The 18,259-nt window shown below is 34.7% G+C and overlaps 1 pseudogene; it reads left to right on the top strand.

Annotated features, from left to right (window-relative positions):
- The first annotated feature begins 6,107 nt into the window (after positions 1-6,107).
- Positions 6,108-17,768, top strand: LOC116106147 (annotated as a pseudogene).
- Positions 17,769-18,259: the final 491 nt, after the last annotated feature.

The raw sequence follows: 18,259 nt of genomic DNA, 5'->3' as shown, positions 1-18,259 counted from the left end.
ATGAAAAGTTAAAGGTCTCTTAAAAATAAAATAAAATAAAATAAAATAAAAAACGAGTGTGTACCGAAGAGGTAACTATTATGAATATCGCTAGATACTGATACAAACTAATCTCTACAAGTTGATGTGATATTCTTACATATTCGAGATATAAGCTTCTTTATTTATTTAATTTATCTTTAATTTAAAATTATTTAATTATCTTAAAACTCATCAAATTATATGAGAGATGTACAAAAAATTTAAATACAAATTATTATGAGGTTCGGGTATATATAGTCAAGTCAATAATAATAATTTCCCAAAATGTATAGGTTTTATTTAAAATACAACCATAAAATTCAATAACTTATCAATTATACATTTCATAAAATAATAAATACGATATTATTAATATATAGCTTTAGACTATGCTAGACTCAATAGTTTAGAGGGGTGTTTGTCTAAGCTTATAAGCTGGTCAAACTTGCTTATAAGCTCTAAAATTAAGCTGACCTGTTTGTTTATAATTTTTTTGAGTTTATAAGTTGAACTTATAAGCTAAAAAAAAAATAAGTTGGGGGGGGAGGTACTTTTTTTTTTTGGCTTATAAACACTTTGCTTATAAGCTAGTTTGACTAAGTATATTACCATATTATCCTTATTTAATTTTAAAATTCCATAGTATATCATTGTTTAATGTAGTACATTTTTTAATAATTTTATAATAAAATGTACTTATAAGCCACATTTTACCAAACACGTCAATTACTTATCAGTCACTTATAAGTACTTTAACCAAACACGTAATTGCTAAAAATTTCAAATGCTTATAAGTTAATTTTAGCTTATAAGCAATTGTTGCTTATAAGCTAATTTTTATAAGCTCAGACAAAAACCCCCTAAATCAAGTCTAACATTTAATGATATAGTTTGATAGTCTAATTAAAACATGATAGACCATGCTAGACTATCAAGTCTAGTATATTACGACTATTTTTGTTTTTGTTATTTTTTATTAAGAATAATTAGATGAAGGGAATTTCTTTAATTATTATTGTTATAGCATTAACAATGTTCGACTCAAATATTACTTTTTGATTATAGAAAAGTAAAGTAAGGTATTATAGCTATCTCTAGGTGATCGAGTGGTTTGATAGAGACTTTCAGTGTGTTACTCAAGATATCCTAAATTCAAGTCCCTCATTGGTTGCTAATAGGGATAGTCACTGGAGCTCTTATCTGGTTGGCAGTGCCAAAATCTCGAGGGATTAGTTGCAGGTGCGTATAAGTTGACCCAAACACCCAGTCATAAAAAAAAAAAAAAAAAACTTTTACCTGACCGGTAGTTTCAGGATCTCAAAGGATAATTGATGTGCGTAAAAGTTGACTCAAACACCTAGCCATAAAAAAAAAAAAAAAAAAAAAAAAAAGAAGAAGCAAGACCTTATACAAACGGAAAAAAAAACCTAATCCACCACACCTAAACAAAGCCCTATTGGTTATACAACAATACTACATCACAAATCACTCTCACTAACTTTCTCTCACAAACGCGACGTATCAACTCGTAATGGTCAGCTCGTAATATGTCTCATCTCAACAATGAGTCCCGCATGACCAAATGCGAACTGATAAATTATGAGCTACCACGTCAGTGCTTACAGTGGCGGATCCAGGAATTTCACTCGATGGGGGCAAAAAATAAACCAAAAAAAAAAAAAAATTAAAACCAATCATAGTCAACTTTTTTTTTTTTTTTTTTCATTATGATAAACTTCAACAAAAAGTTACAAAATACAATAAATATCTTCAAAAAAACATTTTTTGTAAAAATAAACAATTTTTCTACAAGTCCTCGATGTGTTTTTATTATCTGAACGTTGGATAATTATCTTATCATCAACTGTATCAAATACATTTTTTTCATATGGTGACCAAACAATCATTCACCATTGATTTTCCATTCAATTGCGTAACCAATTTATACAAGATTCATTGCGAAAAAGTCTTTTCATGATCATAGTTGCAACTAGTAAACCAATACAAGTTTCACAAGCTTATCACTAACGGATACAAAATGTCTTTTGTAAACTAAACTAAATCTTAGCCAAATCACCAATTCCTTCTAAGTCAGCAAATTCATTAAGAATGTTTGTCAATAACATAAGTCCTAGTATGGTTCTCAAGTACCATAAACTCAAGTGCAGAAAAATCTGTTGGATAAAATTTGGCAAAACGGATCAACTTATGCTTGTCAAAGAAAAGAAATGAAATACGGATCAAACATGTCATACAAAGAAGCAGTCAGTACTAACCTTAGTGAAACGAGTGTTAAGTCTTGAAGTTGCATATTTATCATGTTATAAAACAATTCAACTCGATAGTGATGCAAATTTTCATGGACGACTCAACTCTTCGTCGTGACCGCCTTTGAATTGCAAACATATCATCTATATTCAAAATGGCAATATCATGTTTTTGGCAAAATGAAGAAATTTCACTCAACAAAGATTTTCATCCTTCATCTCTCAACAATTGTAACCATTGTTTTGGAGATTTTGACTAAGGCTATATCATTTATAATGTCTTGATCTTTTCTCTGCAATGCTTGTGACAACTCATTAGTAATTACCAATATACTTTTCATCATATGCAAGCTAAATGCAAAATCAAAGGAATAGATTACATCTAATAGATTTAGGGGTGAAATCGAATCAAGTCGAGTATTTGGTAAATCGAACTCAACTCGATCTCTATAGTACCGAGTTCGAGTTCGAGTTCAAGCCTGATCGAACCTGAGAAATCAAGTTCAAACTCGAACTCATTACTTGAAATTGGAAATCGAGTTTGAATTCAAGTTCGTATGATCAAGCTTTTTTCAAGTTTTTAGTCGAGTTTTATTCAAGTTTTAATTGAGTTCAAGTTCGAACTTGATTTCAAGCTCATCTAACAGGGGTGGATCTACAAATTTTATAACTTTTAAATTACGTATGACCCTCATTACTTTAAAAACTGTCAACTTAACCATCGAGCTTGGAAATACTCACGAATATATTGAGTCGAGTTTTACTCGATTAACTACTCGAACTCGACTCGACTAATGCGGAGTCGAGTTCAAGCCAACGTCAAGTATAGATTGAGTGGCTCGCGAGTGGCTCGACTTGATTTTCGCCCCTAAATAGATTACATGCTTCATCCCTTTGTTTAGGATTTAAACTATTATGTGCAAACCTAATAGCTTTTATTCCTTTCATTTTCACTCCTAATAAATTTTTTTAAAACTAATAGATCCCTTTGCATAAAAATAAAAATCACAAAGAATATGTAATAAATATATTAGAATTAAAAACGGGGTTTTACAAAAATAAAATCCAAACTTACCGTGGGGACTGGCTATTCCGTTCTCAAAATCTCAAAGATTTATAAGGATAAAATTTAAATAAATAGAAATTGAAATAGAAAATCTGAAATTTTAAAGAAATTGAGTGGGGGCCGTGGTCCCCACTCGTCATTCATTAAATCCGCCCCAGAGTGCTTATGAGAGAAAGTTATTAGAAATGTTTGTCAACCTATTTTTATTTTTGTCTATATTTTGGACAATTTTATAGGCTTTACCGAAAAGCATTTATAATACAATCGGTCCTAACTTATCTTTTTGAACCATTAATTAATGTTTGATATATTTGTTGTGATTATCTTTGGATTTATGTATGATTTTTATCTCCTCATCAACAATGATGGTGAAATTGTAATTTAAAATTAGAAAAAATAATAATTGATAATAATTTTCGCAGTCAAGTTTTATAGAATCGGATGTTGTAGCATCTTGATCATCAAAATTTTTGTCCTATTTGATCCTAATTCGGCATTAGAAGTCTTATATGATATATTTTTTTATATCAATAAATCTATTTTCTCTATTTGTATAATAATAAATAAAATATTTAAGTTAAGACAAAGAGGTATATATTCACTACTAGCCTTTTGGGCAAAATAAAGATTCCACATTTGATTATTATATGCTTAATGTTCATTAATTGCCGTTTAATTAGAATATAATTAATTTAATAAATTATCATTATCCAGATCAAAGACCATTGTCTTACCATATTTCTTATAATTTAATAATTTTTTTTTAAATAAAAGACCGTAAATTAATTTAATACCCATAAATAGGAGTTCAGATTTAAATTATAAAAGAAAATAATATTTATATTTAAGAATTTCGAATATTTATTATAATAATTATTTATTACTCATACCGAAGATATTTATTCGACAGCATGAGTCACTGTCTGCCACTTCATCATAAATGACAATAAAGTTGAAAAGCACTTTTCAACAACACTAAAAATTAGATTCCAAAAAATAAATAATAATTTAAAAATAAAATAAAATATATAAATTTTTTAATTTTTAGAATTTTGTTTCCAAGAAATAAATAATAATTTAAAACTAAAATAATTTTTTTTTTTTAATTTTTAGAATTTTGTTTCTTTATTTGCTCTTGCTTTGTGTCAGTTTTATGCTTTACTTTATAAAGAGGGAACAATATCTTAAAAGTAATAATTAGAAAATGAGATTCATTATTTTATATTATTTTTTCATGTTGAGTAAAGGATTATAAAAATATACAAGTATTGGGTCACGTTAAATAAAAAATTAATTAATTAAAAAGCTGATTCCCCTTTTAAGATAGAAAAATACTTTAAACCCTCCTGAGGTTCTTTAATTTATCAAAATTATTCCATTTAGTTTCAAAAGTAGCACATACACCCTATGATTCCATATATATTATTGGATTTCAACTCTACAACAAAAATCAACTCTTAAAAATTAAGCTTTATATACTTTAAAGAATAAATTTATGATTTATTGAATCGTGTAATTCATAGAATGGTACATAAAAAAACTTGCGTATTATATGATACAATATTTTCAATATTGTTTTTGGAACTTATTAATTAAGGTAAAATATATTCACAAAACCACAAAAATAAACACAAGTTTCAAATCATTCTATTTATTTTAAGGACACTTAATGATGGGTTGCTATTACACTTAACGACAAACAACAATATCCCGAAATCATGTTTTCGAAGAACATGAAAATATAATTACTTTTATAAAGAAGAAAACAAATTACACAATGAATTAAAATTTTGAAATTTTCCAACTTCTTTATTTTCATATTTATATTAGTTTCATATTTTATATAATTCTTCTAGGTTCTAATTTTGCCTGTAACAAATATTTTGAGAAGTAAATTTTATTTCGCCTCCATTTGTATTGATAGAATTTGAAAGGTGGGTCTAACTCTTCATCCAATAAGGTCTTATTGAATGGGAAGATTACCCACTCTTATAAATCAATAGGCTTGAGTGTGCCTAGTCGGTATGGGACTCCAACACTCCCCTTTATGGTCAAGCCTATATGTTGGATCATGCCTGTTATTGGAGGTAGTTGTCGGCTCTAACTCCTCACCCGCTGGTCAAATACTCAGCTCAACTGAACATGAGCTTTGATACCATGATAGAATTTAAGGTGGGTCTAACTTCTCACCCAATAAAGCTTTGTTGAATGGAAGGATTACCCTCTCTTATAAACCAATAGGCTTGAGTGTGTCTGGTCGGTGTGAGACTCCAACATATATAAAATACATATATTTCTTATAAAAGTGATGCTATTTAACCCTAACGTTTTATTTAATAAAACCCCACTTATAAAAAGTTTTAAATTATTTCTAATCTTTGAACATACCCCATTTCCATTTCATTCCAATTTTGCCCTAAAATTCAAAACACCCCAATTTTCATAACTCATGATGATTAAAAAATAAAAATAAAAAACATGTAAAAAGTTTTTATAACTCAAATTTGTGAGTGCAATATAATGTTTAAATAATATTATATTAAAAAAAAGTTATTCAAATGGGGTCTCTTAAGAAATTTGGTGGGGCCAAAACACTAAAACAAACTTTTAGGGTCTATGGAATATTTATTACATTTTAAATCTATCTAATCAAGCATCGAGTTACGATATTATATTTTATTTAATTTCCTAATGTCGGGTCGTTATAATTCTATATAAAGATCTGTAACTGTAATGTTTCAGACAGAACATAAGTTTTTCTCTCTTCAAACTCTCCACCATTTTTGCTTTCAAACATAACTGTAAATCTTCCAGTTCTTCCTCTCAGGTTAGTGTTTCTACGGCTCCTTCATTTTCTTTCTGTTTCTGATGCTTTTGACAGATTTTGGTTGCTTCAAGCTCTTCCCTTTAATTTATTTTTAGTCAACGTATTGAAACCCCATTTGAATGCAATGAGATTTTCTTCAAGTTCGGATTGTTTTTGAGATTTGCTCATGGATTCCTCAAATGGGTCGAAAGAGTTTGAAGCTCTTAATGGCTTTGTACATTATGCATGTATGTGTGCTTGTTCATGCATGCATTCATGTGTGTTTTGTTGATGAGAAATGAGTAAGCTTTGTGAATTGTGATATTAGTTCTATGAACGTGGGAATTTTTTTTTTTATTTTCTTGGTTTTGAAGTGGTGGTGATTTGTTGCTTTTGTTTTATTGGCATCTGTGGAATGTTGAGTTCAGTTTTGTTGAACAATTGTATTGAAATTGACCCCATTTCATGTACGTGTGTTTGGTTGATGAGAAATGAGTGAGTTTTGTGATATTAGTGCAGTGAAAGTGTGGAGTTTTGATTTTTGTTTATTTTTTATTTTTTATTTTGGTTTGAAGTGGTGATGATTTGTGTAGAGTTTTTGAGTTAATTTGGATTGGAGTTGACCTCATTATAATGTAATCAAGGATGGTTAAGTTGAGTTTCATGGAATTCGGAGAATTCGAGGGAAGGGGAGTTTTGATCTCAATACTTCTATTGTTTGATTTAGTAGAGACTTCAGAATTGGAACCTTGAATGTTTATAGGATGTATGAGTTAATGTTTTTGTTATTGGACTACTCTACAGCAGAAGATTAGGTCTTCGAAATTTTTAGATTTTCTTGGTTTTGAAGTGGTGTTGATTTTTTGTTTTTGTTTTATTGGCGTATGTTGAATGTTGATTTCAGTTTTGTTGAACAATTGTATTGAAATTGACCCCATTTTATTATGTATGTGTGTTTGTTTGATGAGAAAGGAGTGAGTTTTGTGATATTAGCGCTATGAAAGTGTGTAACTTTTTATTTTTGTTTAATTTTTTTGGGTTTGAAGAGGTGATGATTTGTGTACCTCTTTTGTTTCATTTGCATCTGAGGAGTTTTTCAGTTCAGTTTTGTTGAAAAATTGTGTTGGAATTGACCCCATTTAATGTAATTAAGGATGGTTAAGTTGAGTTTCTTGGAATTTGGAGGATTCGAGGGAAGGGAAGGTTTTGGTCATAGTACTTTTTATTGTTTGATTTAGCAGAGACTTTGGAATCGAAACTTTGAATGTCTATAGGATGTAAGAGTTAATATTCTTCTTATCGGACTACTCTATTGCAGAAGATTAGATCTTTGTGTAAAGTGCTGGTTTTTTGTTTGCGAAGTCGGGATTCAGTTAGTTGTATTCTGTTTTTCTTCTTTTGATTTATCTTTATTTGTTTAACAGGACAGATGTCTGAGGAAAAGATTGTGGAAAATGGCTTTCATGGAGGAGAGAAAGAGCAATCAGATTCATCGTTTGATAAGGTAATGACTTTAGCGTAGAAAGCCCATATTTGTTTTCTCTTTATTTCTAATGAAAGAGAGATAAGTTCTTCTCAATCTCTCTATAAAGTATGCTATACGTCAGATTTCCTGTTCTGTGTCTGCATTCAGGTCAACCCAGCGAAACCTCCATCTCTTACCTGGAAGAGAAAACTAAATAGCGATGAGATCACCCTTTCGTCGTTTTCAATGACTTGGAAGGAGATAATTCACTTGGTATGTTACTTATTTAGATATCAAAAGCTTTTAATGATGGAGATTATAGCAGGTATTGCTTAATTAGAACTCATGATCCACATGCTTTGTTATCTCTCTATGCTCAATGCACAAATGAATTAGTCACAAGCTGGCTTTTCAATATTACGATTAATGCATGACAGTTGAGAACTTAAGTCATTTGCTAAGATGTTAATAATGACAAATCTTTGTCTCCCTCATTTGTTCTTAATGTCTTAAATACTGTTTGTTTGGTTTGGATAGGCCCCCATAGGTATTCGGATTCTGCAGCTTATTCGAGAAGAGGCTGCCAAAGGAAAGGTAACTTTCTTATATCTTTAAAGTCTACTTTACCGTGTGTATCACAGCTTTGAAGAATCTGATCTGATCACAATTTCTAAACCTTTATGCGGCATGTGCTTCCTTGTGGTTTCATTTGCAGCGGGTTTTTATCAATCCATTTCTTAAGCGCTTACTAACATCTTCTCAAGGCATTCCTCTTGGTGGAATTGGGTAATCTTTTCTCCTTAAATCTCCTCTATTTGCAGTTTTTATTGGGGCATTTCAAGCATAAGAAATCAACTATTTCTGTTAGTTTATTAATTTGATATTTATAATGAATAGCCTTTCTACATCTATATATCATATCTTTTACCACATTGCATAGCATTAGAACATAATTCTATTTTTTTTTTTTAGGTAGTTATGTTAGATGTGTATTTTGAGTGTTGAATAAATTTCAGCATGTTTAATCTATACCTATTAATTTATATTTAGAGCTATAAAATTACCAATCAAACAATATTGTTTTTTTACTAGCTTTTATATTGCAACATGTCCTTTGTGTAAATAATATAAAGCTGATTTTTAAAGCTGTAGCTTGTTGTATTGTAATCATTATGAACTGATCATGTTTATTTTTTCCTCCTCTAACTATCCTTCTTTCTCTTTTTCTGTTCTGCAAAATGAAGGCAACTTCCAGTGGATGCACGCTTGGAACTATTACGAGGTGGTTTCAGCGCTTTTCCAACTGTTTCCTCGAATTTGTGAAGATACGATCTCAGACAATATTTCGGTAACGTCTTAGCAAGATGAATGACGAAAATTTAGTCATTAACAAATGGTTTTGAATTATCTCTCTTTTTCATAAGATCGTTCATTATATGGCAAGACTGCCAGTATACAAGGAAACTTAATCTCTTACATGCTAATTACATAGAGTGATTTTAGGAAGCTAAACATGGTAAGCTAAATCTCCTCTCCTATTAATGAGATATATACAGCCTAGATTAATAGCTATTACATGCAGATTTATGGCATAATTTATGGCCGTTCTATTGACATCCCCCCTCAAATTGATGCGGGTTATCCTAAGCATCAATTTGTTTGTAGAAATTATGCCGTTGCCGTTGAGAAGGCCTTGGTGAGGAATATCGCGTGTTAGCGTTGGCTAGACACATGAGGAAAGAGATGTCTGAGCTTCAAATGCCTCACGGATGAAGTGGCAATCAACCTCGATATGTTTAGTGCGTTCGTGGAAGATGGAGTGTGCTGAAATGTGAATGGCACTAGTATTATCTGCATGAAGAGAAGTAGACTCACCTGGAGAGAAGCCAGTTCCAGCCAATAGCCCTCGGAGCCAAAGTAGCTTCACCACAACTTGGACATGGCCCTATATTCTGACTCAGTAGAGACTTAGAAACACGGTCCTGTTTCTGCTTTTCCAAAATAGAGAGCTGGACCAAGAAACATACACCAACCCGTAATAGACTCGGATGTCACTACACCCGCATAATCGCACTCACTATTGCTACAAGATCAAGTGAGTACCATGAGGATAGAAGTCCCGCAAAGCTGTGCCATGGACATAGCGATGATTCGTCGAACTGCAGCCATATGAAGTGTCGTGGAGAAGCCATGAACTGACTACTTGTTGACTGCATAGGAAATATCAGGTCTAGTAATTTGTAAGATAGACCAGTCGGCCAACCAGTCGTACATAGGCTACAGGGTCTGATAACAAGTTACCCTCTTCTTTGCGCAACTTGAGATTATTTCCATGGGAGTATCAGAGGTAGAGTCCTGGACCAGCAGCAGCCACCAAATCCTGGCATACTTGTGCTGTGACGAAAAACCATGTGAACCACAGTAATTTCTAAACCAAGAAAAAACGTAAGAGATCCCAGATCCTTCATGTGAAAAGAGTCCTGTAAATACTGCTTTAATTGGGGATCAGACCGAATCAGTACCCGTGATGATTATGTCTCAACATACCCAAGAGAATGACACACCAATCTCAGTTTTGCGAAGAAACAAAGATGCTCATCACTTGCTTTTGAGAAAAGCAAACTTGATAGGGTAAAGTAAATTTCTCATACCATGCACGAGGGGCCTGTTTGAGACCATACAGAGCACGCCAACTTGCACACTGCTGAAGTAGGGGTGGAAAGTAACCTGCAGAGGACGCATATAACATACTTCCTTGAGATCCCCCCGGAAAACTTCTTCACATCCATTTGGTGCCAACCCCAATTTTGAGAAGCGGCAATCGCCAAAATTGTGCGAATGGGGGCATTTTGGCCACCGGAGCAAAAGTTTCCCCTCGAATTACTACCGTTTACTTGATTATTGTCCAAGAGCTACTAAGCGGGCTTTGTACCTTTCCAAACTACCTCAGACTTAACCTTAATAGAATAAACCCACTTACATCCAGTGGAGTCACCCTGCAGGACAATCCACCACTTCCCAAGTCTTATTACCTCAAGAGCACAATTTCCTCCTGCATGGCCCTGCTGCCCATTTCTCTTTAACTGCCGTGATTACCACTAGGAATAGCAATGAAGATAGAGTGCAGACATGCCAGAAGTAGTAGTACCTGTTATAAGTGACGGAATCCATAACGGTCCAGGAGGACCCGATACTCTAAGGAGCGCGCAAAGCAGATGGCACGAAGAGCAGAAGGGCGCACTGGAGGTCTCCGCTGGAATACCATGCCTGGCTGAAAACCTTTCAATCTGAGTACTAGGACACTAAAAGTGTCATCAAAAGAAGGCAAGAAAGCAATGGAAGACTCTAGTGAGGAGACATAGGAAAAAACCATTGATTTTCAAAGACAGATCACATTCCTTGAAACACGAACCCGATTAGAGTTTGGATCGTAGCATAAATAACCCTTTTGTGTGACACTATACCCAAGAAGGCACAACGGATGGATTGGGCAGAAAGTTTGTTTCTGTCCAGTGAGGAAGAGCATAAGCATACACACCCAAAATGTGAAGATTTGTATAGTAGGATTTTGATGATAAAGCCTGAAATATGGAGACTCGAAATCCAAAACTTGGGAAGGAAGTCTATTTAAAGAAAGTTGGCTGTGGTAAGTGCTTCTACCCAAAGTAGGAGGAACCGAAGACTCAATGAGCATTGTCCGACAACATCTAAAAGATGACATTCTTTCGTTCACTACCCATTTTGTTGTGAGTATAATGGACAAGAACGTTATAGATAATACCTTTAGATTGCAAGAAAGATTGGAACTCATGTGACATATATTCCCCACCCGAGTCGGACCGAGAATTTTAACAACAGCTGAAACTGAGTGTCAACAAGACTAAGAACAATTTGAACATATAAAAACTTCTGATTTGTGCCCGCAAGAAATACACCCATGTAATTCGCTGTAGTCAATCAATAAAAATGTCACAAAATATTTGTGTTGGGCATGAGAAATATAGGACTAATACCCCAACATCACTATGAATGATCTCAAAACTGTGGGGTGGCTCTACTTCCTTCAGAAGGAAAGGTAAACTTACTTTTGCCACGTTTTACAAGTTGCACAATCTGAAACACATGGAAGATGAGTGCTCTTTATTATTCATAAACCAGATTTCAAAATAAGATAGAATCCTAAATTAGGATGACCAGACGCTTATGCCAGACTTCATTTGACACTCTAGACTTATTACAAAGCAAAGATAGTACAGAGAAAGAAGGTATCTTGTGGAACAGGTATTTGTAAGAAAAGAGACGTCCATGCTTAGGCCCCTTCGCTATCACTGCCCTGACATCTGATCCTGCACAACACAACCACCAGATAAAATGTACATTCATAATTTTGTGCCACAAGCTGGCCACAGAAACTAAATTCACAGAGAGATTAGGTGATACAAGAACATCCTTAAGAAGCAAGTACATCACCAACTGCCACATATTGGTGAGCATACCATGGGCTGTTTGAATATGTGAAAGAGCCACAATATTCTCTGACATTACTTAACCCAGGAGAGAATATGTCATATGATTAGAAGCCCTGAGTCTAAATCCAAGAGGGAGAGGAAAACCAGTACCTTGAAGACCCAATGCTGAAAATGCACTCACAATCATCTTCTTGCACTGTTTCTCTATTAGAAAAGTGCTGGAGGCTGTAAAGCAACAGCAGACTGCAGCAGTGCATGCAGGCAGAGCTGGCTGTAAGTCCACCAGTAACAACAGCATGATAGACCTTGTTGGAGCGTGAAGGACGAATAGTACAGTCCTTAAAATTGGCCCTGGCTGCTTGCAGTAATTACAAAATTTCTGAGGACGTTAGGAGCATATGGCCATATTTCTTGCAACTATAGCACTGGTGGTGCTCATGTCACGACCCTTCCCCTTGCCATGAGCAGCATAGGCAACAGAGACATATTAGAGCAACACAGACTGCTCCATAATATCTGATATTAGGCGTTGTTCCTCACGCAAGAGTTCTCCAAAACAGCCTCCAATTGGAACAGGATCTCTATAACTAGAGAGGCACAATAGATTCAAAATCAGCCTTAATTTCATTAGAAATTGGTCTTTTTGGCTGTTTTGTGTACAAGTTGTACTGCCTCCAATCCTCTTCAGAGACCTTGGCTGTAACAAGGTCGGAATAGTCTTCCACAACGTCAGAAACCAGAGTAGTAGTCTTGAACTGATAGATCCCCTTTATAGTTAGCAATGGCCAACTCAAGCTGGAAGCGCCTAGCATTGTTGTCTTGTTTATAGACTTGCTTGAGATAATTCCACATAGCCTTTGCAGACCTAGAGGACGCATAGAAAATCAGATGTGGCTCCATAGACCCAAGAATCCAGGACATGATTGATTATCTTTGGCATCCCAAGCTGCCTTGTCAGCCACAGACATTCTGCATAGATCCCCGTGCTGCTGCCCATCATATGTCCCCACAGCGTTTTTTACCCTTGAAAGGTCTCCAATTGAAACTCCCACCAGCATAATTTTTGCCATGATCTGACACAAACATTATCTGACTTCTCCATAAATACTAAGGCTATGGACGAAAACTAGGACTGGATTTCTTAGAGAATGGCTCTGATACCATAACAAATGTTTTGAATTATCCTCTCTTTTCAGAAGATCTTTCATTATATAGGCAAGACTGCCAGTTTTAAAGGAAACTTAAATCTGTACATGCTAATTACATAGAGTGATTTTAGGAAGCTAAACATGGTAAGCTAAATCTCCTCTCCTATATGAGAGATATACGCCTAGATTATAGCTATTAACAATGCAGATTTATGGCATAATTTATGGCCTTCTATTGACGTCATTGGCTTATAAATTTGTTTTCAAAATTTTGCTTTCTTGTAAGGTCCGCCACCAATATAGTCCCTGAGACTCTAGATGGCCTTAATTGGTTCCTGATGTTTCTTTTCACTTCATCCTTATTGTATCTCCTCCTTCATGGCCTATATTCTGACTCACACTTTATTGTTTCCTTGCATGAAAGTTACTGAATTTAATGGACAACCCTTCTTTTGTAGGCAAATTCTTTGTTGATGGCTTGTTTGAAATAATCTTATACTTGCGAACCACTTGCAGGTTTTGTTTCACGCTCAAATGGTGAAAAACTTCTATTGTACTGTGCGAAAGGACTCAGAGGTGCTCAAGTAGGCCACATTTCACTGCCTGTTATTTTTGTTCTCAATAAATGATTTTTTTTTAATATTCTAGGAACAGTTTTGTCTCCATGCAAGAATTTGATAGAAAAGAATCTATATAAAAAAAATAAAGACTAAACTGATGTCACGTGCATGACAGGATACAACAACGGCTTCGGGGATTGGATCTTGGACTGGAATCTGAAGGGGAATAATTCGACATATCACTTTGTACCAAGGGCTTGGACTGTATATGAGGTAATCTAACATTGAGAAATGATTTCTGAATTTTAAGGGCATCATGACATTAAACCATCCTATTATCTGTAAATGCAGGTGAACCTGACCCCACTTAAAATTGTTTCTCGCCAAATTTCTCCTATTATACCCCATAATTACAAAGAGAGCAGCTTCCTGTATCAGTTTTACCTTCACGGTAGGAGTACTCTGTTGAAATTTGTTTGTTGGACATATGAACCGATCTCCTTAGTACCATTGATTCTGCATTTATTCAGCTACATAATTCCGGAAAGACTTCTGCAGACGTCACCTCTTTTCACATGGACAGTAAGTCTATTGTTTGGTGTATTCATCCCTGATCATTTTTTTGTTGCATCTCTTTGTTATTATGTATCTTTGTGAGATTGTCCTTGCATGTGCAAGAGATTACATTATATGGATTTTCGGCAAGAGTTTGACCTATGGTATTGTATGCAGAATTCTGTCGGAGGAGCTTCCGAATTTACTGGTCAACACTACAACTCAAAAATAAGGTAGAATCTTAACTTTATTTCTCGATGACTTTTCAAACTACCTATATGTGCTGTTCATGCCTAGGTTTATACAAACTGACAAGATCATCGATCCTGATAGGATGGAGGAGGGCATCATGGAGTTGTTGCTTCTCACATGTAATGCTCCTTTACCTTGTATAAAACAGAAAAGAATCAAGACTTAGTTTGATAATCTTAGTCTCTATGTATTTGTTTCCTTTAATAACATCATGTTATCTACAAAACAGGAGTCAGATGGCCATTCCCCATTGACTTTTGCAATTGCGGCACAAGAGACTGATGGTGTCCATGTCTCAGAGTGCCTTGTTTTGGTGATATCTGGAAACTCCCAGGTTTAACAGCAAAAAGATAGTGGCATGAAATAAAGAGGGGGGTAGACTTATTCCTATAATTTACGTGCATCATAGTGGAAGAATTTGCTGATAAGGATATCCTATCTATAACATATATTCTTCTGTTGTAACAGCACGGATCCTTCGATACATCGTAATTCTCAAACATCGAAACCATTCAGACAGGGATCATCTATTGGGGCAGCTATTGCAGCTTCTGTGAAGTCCCACCGGGTGCAGTGCGCACCGTTATCTTTCATTGCATGGGATTGCCCAGATGAAATTTTTGAGTGGAAAGACTATATATCGGTAAGTTGGTGGATATTCTTGAAAAATATCAGAAATTAATTTATCCACCTCCTGAAAGTGTTTATCTACAGGCGTTACACGAATTTTATGGTACTCATGGAGATGCACTGCAATAAGCCCATGATGCTATTCTTGAAGGTGTTTCAAGTTACATTTTACCAATTAGCAGTTTTCTTTTTACTTTGAAGTACCCAAATTTGGGAGCGAGATTGCATATTATGTACCAATTAGCTCTGAATTGGCTGTCATGCTCCCATTTTAGTACTTACGGCACACACAAACACCATTTTCAATTGTTAAGAATCTTTAACTCATTTTTTTCTTAAATGTAAGCACGGTATTGGAATCACAGATAGAAGCATGGCAAGACCTATCTTTGAAGACAAGAGGCTTCCGGAATGGTCAGCTAGACGTGTTCTTTGTTATTTATCATACTGTAAGATTCTAACAGTTTTTTTCTAAATGTTCTTTGCAGGACCCCATCACTTTATTTAATGAGCTCTATTACCTAATTCACGGGCGCACTTTGGACCGTATGTGGAGTCTACTATATGGAATGTTTGAATCATTCTTTGAATAGTCCCGTACTTTTTTTTTTTGGCAGATGGCTCACCCCTGTTCATAATTTAATGTACATTGTGATAGAATTTTCCCTAGATAGGTCACAATCAGATTTGAAGAAAAATGTCGTGTACCCAATCATAATGATACTGCTGTAAACGTCTTGAGAGATGACTTCACTTTGAGCAATTACACACTCCACACACTCAATTCTGCCTTTGGAACAAATTTACTTGAAGAAGGTGAAGAAACATTGGCCAATTCCTTTATCTTGAAGGAATGAATATCCCATGTGGAACCCCTATGATGTTCATTTCTCATCCCATCTTTTGCATTAGTCATGTATTTCCGAAACTTCAACTCAGTGTCCAAAGAGACTTTGCAGCAGCAGTAATGATGCACATCCCAGTAAGATGAAACTTATACATGATGGACAGTGGGTCCTCAGAAAGGTTCTTGGAGCTGTTCCCATGATATTGAATGACGATCCCTGGTTTGAAGTAATATGCTAGTCTTTATGACACGTGTCGATGGAAAGACTTGAATCCAAAATTTGTTCTCCAAGTTTACCGGATTGGTTGCCACAGGGGACAAGAAGTTTGCACCAGCTGTTTGGCCCTCAATTTATGTTGCGATGGCATATATGGACCAATTTGATAGGGTGGTGAGGGATGGTTGAGATGTATGGCCCCAGATCAGCATACGTACATCGTCTGTCTCTGGTGTGATGCATACAGTGGAGGCCTATGGTGGCAGCATTGCAGGCTGCGTCAGCATTGGCACATGAAGTTGGTGACAAGGGTTCTGAGGATTATTTCTGGTTTAAATTTCAAAAGGCGAAAGTTGTATATGAAATTGTGGAATGGTTCTTACTTCAATTATACAATAGTGGTAGCCGCTCAAGTTCATCCTATTCAGATCAATTGGCTGGACAATGGTATGTTGCAACCGATACAACTTTTATCATTATTTATTAAATATCAATACTCGTGAAACCTGACTTTTTTTTTTCACTAAAGATGTATGACCATTTCCTCATAACCTACTGAATACAATCAGTGGTGTATATATTGTTCTCTGTTGTAGGTATGCCCGAGCATGTGGTCTTTCATCGATTGTTGACGAAGACAAGCAGAAGTGCATTAGAAAAGGTTTTTAACTATAAGTCTTGAAGATTATGGATGGAAAGCGGGGTGGTTTAATGGATGCTACTGTGGGACAGTGACATGACAACATTGCAGTCAAGGAAATGGTCCGCGTCACATAGGCGGTTGCTGCAACGATGATCCATGAAGATTTGGTCGATATGGGATTTCAAACTGCCAGTGAATCTATGAAGCAACATGGTCTGAAAATGGACTTGGGTAAGATCCCTTTATCTATAAAACATTGTTACCTTTGTGAACTCAAAGCATGTCGGTTGATTAAATTATATTGCTTACCTAAGTCTCGGGATGCTGTTTGACCATTCGTAAGAAATGTTGGAAAAATGTGGATAACTCCCGTAGTTGCAATAATCTAATAGATGACCTTTACCCTACTACTTACTTCGCCTTAGGATAATTTTTGTGCCGATCCAATAGGAACTTCACAAACTTCTACATAATTTACACTAATAATTATTAGCTTTAGTTACTTTATTCTAAAATCACTAACAAATTTTGCATTTTATTGATAGCTATTCTTTCCAAACTCCAGAAGCTTGGACTACTGATGGCGGATTCAGATCGCTATGTTACATGCGTCCATTGGCCATCTGGGCAATGCAATGGGCTCTAACAAGGCCAAAACCTTCTAACAATGAGATGAAACCAGAAGTAAATGAAGAATCTCTGTACAGATACCATGCCGGATTTTGTAAAGTTGCTCGTCTTCTAAAGGTACCGGATAAGAAAGGGCGTAACGGTCTTTTACAATCACTATTTGATTACACTTATAAGAGGATGTTTCCATAATCGATTGGTTCCTGTAACTTATTATTGTCATCTATTCTTGTAACTTATTTCTGTCATCCACTATTTGATTACACTTGCAAGAGGATGTTTCTATAATCGATTGGTTCTTGTAACTTATTACTGTCATCTATTTTTGTGTACAGTAAGAAAATTCATCACAGAAAGAAAAGAAAAGAAATATTGGTTCTTGTAACTTATTACTATCATCTATTTTTGTGTATGTGCGACCGTTAATCACTTTATATATGTTAATCATAATAGTAACAGTTAACAATCTCTTAACATGAGTAAATATTATTGGTATTTTTATGACTTTTTAAAACCTACAAGTATAGTAATTATACGAAATCATACTTGTTAATAAATAAATTTAGTATGAGAAGAAGTATGGTTTGAAAATTAAAGTGGGTAAGACTCCTTTTATAAGATAAAATGGTATTATCTTATATCTTTAGTTAAATAAGCTACGAGTCTCTGTTTTTCAAATCTCA

Source organism: Pistacia vera, unplaced genomic scaffold, assembly GCF_008641045.1.
Source record: "Pistacia vera cultivar Batoury unplaced genomic scaffold, PisVer_v2 Contig51, whole genome shotgun sequence".
Taxonomy (NCBI): domain Eukaryota; kingdom Viridiplantae; phylum Streptophyta; class Magnoliopsida; order Sapindales; family Anacardiaceae; genus Pistacia; species Pistacia vera.
Note: the sequence above shows the minus strand (reverse complement) of the source record. Positions and strands in the feature narration are given on the sequence as shown.